Raw genomic sequence first — 6,091 nt, 5'->3', positions numbered from 1 at the left:
GGATTTTTATCCTCTTTACATTTTTCTGTATTTTCTCTAATACACACATATAACCTTTATATTCAGAAAAATTATGGGTTTTTTAATTAAAGAATATCACAATCATAAGAGGATTGGTCATGGATTGAAGTATATAAAAAGATGAGTTACAGGGCCAAAGGGGCAAACATTGACATGAACTTCCAAGTAGCATCTGAGGTATGATCCCAGACAGGACCCTGGCTGGTACTAGGGACAAGTGCAGTAGGCTGACACAGACTGATGTTATTAAGATTTCAGATTATAACTAATTCCTCATTTCACTTTGGTTTGTTTTGTTTTGTTAATTCTCTACATTGTTGCTAGAAAGTTAATTTGAGGTTCAGTTGTAGCTGAACTTACTGAAGTAAGTAAAATATACTACCTGTAATTATCTCTTACTCTGGCCACATTTTATGATTTCTGTGATGATTAAAATAGGCTTTTCAAGCATAGGTTAGTCTTGTAACAAGATAGTTTGACAGCAAGTCAGTCCTTATCTCTTGATAATCCATGGAAGAAAAATCTAGTGAAGAAATCTGTTCCTGGATGGTAGAGGACAGAGAGTATAATCAAATTTTAATCTTTCTCAAAAGTCTCCATCTTGATTGATTTTGTTCAGCTATCCAAAGCTCTTCATTTGGTTTATTAGATCATAAATCCAATTTAACAGCACAGAGAAACTAATCAATTTTAGTCCAAGTAGGTTGTTTACTAGTTTTCCTTTAATTAAAAATGATTTCCCTCTTAAAGGAGACTCATGCTTCTGATTTTATATTTACTTTATCAAAGAATGAGTTTATATTGTTTCTACATACAGTTTACCAGTTGGCATCAGCAGTACCCAGGTATTAGACATTAGCCTTCCATCTGTGTGTTTAGGTGCTGGGGGGATCTGGGAGTGTGTTTTACATAGTAAGGGAGTTGGGGTTAATATAGTAGCTCAGTAGGGTTTAGGGGGATTAAGGATGCTTCTACTGGACTTTATGGAACTATTTGGCCTAAGTATCTCTGCACAGTGCTTGTCCTTACACCCTACTCTTCACCAAAGCATCAACAGTTCTCCAAAGTCTGACACATGCAGCCTTCGAGATTTAGATTTTTCCTCAATATCCACCTGTGTTTTCTCAATGCCTAACAGAACATACTCAACAGAAGCTTACTGAGCACATTTAACGGGCACTGTAATAGGTGCTGGTGATAAGGCACTGAACAAGACAGGCACAACTCCCATTCTCATAAAACTTCCATTTGAGCCCTGACCGGTTTGGCTCAGTGGCTAGAGCGTCGGCCTGCGGACTGAAGGGTCTCAGGTTCGATTCCGGTCAGGGGCATGTGCCTTGGTTGCGGGCACATCCCCAGTGGGGGGTGTGCAGGAGGCAGCTGGTCGATGTTTCTCTCTCATTGATGTTTCTGACTCTCTGTCCCTCTCCCTTCCTCTCTGTAAAAAGTCAATAAAATATGTTTTAAAAAAACTTCCATTTGATAGAGAAAAACAAGGTAAATACATTAACCCAGTTTCTGCTAGTGTAAGATCAATGCAGAAAATAAAACAGGGCAATGGAATAGAAAGCAATGGGGGTGAGTACTTAGATTGGGTAAACATGATGTTTCTGACTCTCTGTCCCTCTCCCTTCCTCTCTGTAAAAAGTCAATAAAATATGTTTTAAAAAAACTTCCATTTGATAGAGAAAAACAAGGTAAATACATTAACCCAGTTTCCGCTAGTGTAAGATGAATGCAGAAAATAAAACAGGGCAATAGAATAGAAAGCAATGGGGGTAAGTACTTAGATTGGGTAAACAGGGATGGCTCCACTGAGAAGGAGAAATTTAAGCCTCATTCAGAAAAGAAGCTGCCATTAAGAAAGCAAGGGAGGAACACACTAAGAGAACCGCAAGTTCAAAAGGACTGAGAGAGAGCAAGTTTGGTTTGTGAACGTAACAAGCAGGGAGCCAGCCTGGTTAAAATCTAGGGCAAGGAGTCCCAAATGACATTGGGTAGGTAGACTGAAGCCAAATCATGCAAGATCTTGTAAGAAGGAAGTTCAGCTTTCATTTAAGTGTGGATGAGAAAACGCCTGGAATAAAGTTACCATCTGTTCTGTAGGACTTAAGGAAGATGATCCCTCCTTGGATATGAGAGACATTGGAAAGTCCTCATATATATCATTTACTTCAAGCCAAGGGCTGAGGTTTCTGATCAGACACAGCTCCAGGGTACCTCCCTAAGATCATGAATCAGAGGCAAGCAAGTCACTCTTTCTGTATTAATTTCTCATCCAAAATACTTTTGCTTTTCCGTTTCCTTTTAAAAACATCACAAAATTTAATTGCAGTTAAGGTAGCGCCTACCCCAGGTCCACATACCCAACTGCCTATTCATCATCCCCAAGGGTACTTCAAAGTCAACCACAGCACACTCCCACCCGTCCTTCTCTGAAACCCAGCTCTCTTCTAGTGCCCCACCCAAGGAATAACACCCTCACCTCTCCAGTTTTACAAGCCAGGTATTTGGGAATTATCCAACACCTTGTACTCCCTCACCCCTATATTGAATCTTCACCAGGTGCTCCTAAGACTCTCTCAATTCCATCTGCTTCTCTCCAGCTCAACCACCACTGAGATCTTTGATTCAAACCACCATTAGACAGCAAGCGAGTCTGAACTTGCCTTCTCGGTCACCTTTGTTCTCCTGCAATGCACTGCAGGCTGAATGATCTTAAACATGCTTAAGGCTCTTTTTTTTCTTTATTGATTAAGGTATTAGATATGTGTCCTTATCCCCCCATTGACCCTCCCCCACTTCCCCTTAAGGCTCTTTAATGGCTTCTAAACATGCTTAGGACAACCACTAATCAAGGTTACAAGGTTCTGAACTGCCAGGCCTTTGTCATTCTCCAGACTCATCTGTGCATCTGTGCCCCAGCCATCCTGGCTCTTATCAATTCCTCAAATGCGTCACGCTTTCTTTCATCTCTAGGTCTCTGCCCATGTTCATCCAGCCCACCCTTCCTTCACCTGGTTAATGCCTACTCATTTTTTAGATCTCACCACAAACATCATTTCCTTCAGAAAGTTTTCTTGCGTTTCCTTGCTTATGGCTTCATTACCTCTATAGCTTTCTTTTATGTCATTTATCAAAATTTATAAATGTATGTTAAATTGAATGATTACATTATTGGATCAGTTTTCCCTACCAGTCTATGAGCTCCATGGTTCACCCTTATTTTCAGCAGTTAATACAGAGCTGGGCACCTAAGAAATGCTCAACAAATATTTGTTAACTGAGTGAATGAGTTGTAACATCCATATTACTCATTCCATTCACTCACAATGCATGGCACAAGCGAGGTGCTATGGTTAATGTAAAGTAACAAAATGTGATCTTACATTCCAGAAGCTTTAGAGATGAAAACAGATATGTAGTAACAGACAAGATATGAGAAGTGCGTGAGTAATAGAAGTTGCCAGAAAAGGAAGAGATGAATTCCCCAAAGGAGAAGGGGGCAAGGTTAAGAAAGGTGATCTAAATTCCCAACTTTTATCTATGCATTTCTTCAGTCTCCTAACAAGTTATATTTTATATCCTACTCAACACTTCAGCTTTCCAAAATAAAAATCTAATTCTTTGATCTAGTAATCTGTATGTTGAACAAAAGTATAAAAAGGTGAAATGGGGAAAAAGTATGCATTTTTCTTTTCAAACTTAAGCCAATATGTTCATTCTTCTCCTGCCCAAAGCTGCTTGGAATGTCATCGGAAGACTTGGGCATAGGGCCCCACCCCTTGACCTCATTTAACCTTAATTATCTTCCGTAGGCTCAGTCTCCAAATACAGTTACATTGGCTTCAACATACGAATTTTGGGGCAGGGGCACACAGTTCAGTCCATAGCATTATAAGATCTTGATCAAACGACTTTATTACTCTGGTCGTCATCCAGATTACGGTTTGGCAACTATAACTCAAAGGCCAAATCCAGCTGGCTTCTTATTTTTATGTATAAAGTTTTATTGGAACACAGCCATGCCCAATTATTACACATTGCCTATGGCTGCTTTTGTACTACAAGGGCAGAGTTGTGTGGTTGCAGCAGTGATCTAATGACCTGCAAAGCCTGAAATATTTACTATCTGGCCCTTTACAGAAAAAATTTGCTGACTGCTTACCTAGAAGATCCCTTAAGACTCTTCTAGTTCTACTATTCTAAGATCTTATTCATGCCTTCAGCCTAAAATATCTTTTAGCTTAAGTCAGCGATTTTCAACCTTTTTCATCTGATGGCACACATAAACTAATTACTAAAATTCTGCAGCACACCAAAAAATGTATTTTTTGCAGATCTGACAAAAAAATAGGAATAATTTTCATTCATTCACATCAGATGGCTATTGTTGTGTTGGCTGTTGCCATTTTTTTATTTGACAATCTAAGGGAAAAGAGATAATGCCCCTGACTAAGTAGTCAGATATTGCATGTTTTAAAAATTCTTGAGGCACACAGGTTGAAAATCACTGGGTTAAGTCTTCAAGTTCTGCAAAAGGCATTAGTGACTTAATGATTAGTTTAATAAGTATTAAATGCTTACATTGACAGAGGTGTTTTCATTAATCTCACATTGAAACTAACCTCTGCACTGTTATTAAGTGAGCTTAACTAGACATGGAACTAAGTCTTTCCATGTAGTAAATGCATTTTATATCTCTATAGCCAAATACATTCGCATTAATGATTGTCTTAAGGGTTCTGTTGAGTGCCTAATGCAGCGAGAAAAAACAGAGAGAGCTAGAAGTGTTCCAGCCTCATTGGCTTCCCCTCTCTGCACTTGGATAGCCCCTTTAATCTGCACCACACAATTTGGCACAGAGATATGTGCCATTTTGAATTGCTTGCTAGTTATGTCATTTGCATTAGTCTTGTACCCCAAGCTGGACAGTTAGCATCTTGGGGCCAGTGATTGTGCTTTATGAGTCAAAAAAGCATAGAACTAAAGAGTTGAAAGAGACATTAGCAGTCATTATTTAACCTTCTCATTTCACAGATGAATTAACTGAGACCTATACCAAACAAATAATTTATCTTACTTCCCTTGAACTATCATGGTACATAGCAAGTGCTTGATTCAGGATTTCTGTTTGGCAACGACTTGAAGAATGATTAGAAAAGAAAATTAGAAAAGTAAGTAAAGCGGGGGGGGGGATTTTTTTCTGGGTCCTGACTTGAAAGGCTTTTGGTGGAATGTTCTAGAAAACAATCTAAAATCTAATTGTTCATGCATCTCTAATACAGCATTTCTTAACATGTATTCTGTGGAGCACCAACTCCAAGAGATGCTCCAAGCAAACATGGTCCTGGAGTTAAACAAGATTGGAAAAAGCCTCATACTGTGTACCCCTCTTGGAGAACCACGTGCATATAAGCCTAGCAAAGCTCTGAGAAGCTCTGCAGTAAATGCACCTGATTAACACCAAGATGCACAAACATTTGACAACAAAACAACGTTTTTTCATAGATCATCCATCGGCACTTGAGAAAAAAAGAATGAAATGGTGTTTCTCAGAAATCACTTTAGAAAAAAATCGGTCACCAGGCAAATTTTCTACATAAAAATATTTCCCAAAACAATTTTGCACATTTATCCATGTAATTCTGCCAATGTGTGCCACAAATCTGAGGGGGAAAGAGGCTATCTTTCTCTTTGTTAAACCTCCTTATATAGAGTTCCTACCCCTTCCTTTACAGAGAGTTATCTGCCTCCTAATGCACCATGTGCAAACTCTAGACTGCCCAGGAATCCATCCTTACTCGAGAGTGGCAGGTAGAGGAAAATGGAGGGGGATGGTCAGGAAACCAGGACTGCCATGATGAGCAGCAGTTGAAAACAGGTGGACTTCCCTAGAGAATTCTTCCTTTCTGGTCCTACTGTAATTTACAGACGAGAAAGAGTTATGTGAGCAACTTATTGTGTGTTATAATCCTTGGCATCTCTTTTAGATATAGTAAATCTTAGACCTACTTTCTAATTGAATGGCTAAAGTTTTAAAGGCCAGTTACATCAAGTGTTCACAGGG

The sequence above is a fragment of the Myotis brandtii genome, unplaced genomic scaffold (genome assembly GCF_000412655.1).
Source record: "Myotis brandtii unplaced genomic scaffold, ASM41265v1 scaffold581, whole genome shotgun sequence".
NCBI classification, from domain to species: domain Eukaryota; kingdom Metazoa; phylum Chordata; class Mammalia; order Chiroptera; family Vespertilionidae; genus Myotis; species Myotis brandtii.
This window is presented reverse-complemented; position numbering follows the sequence as displayed.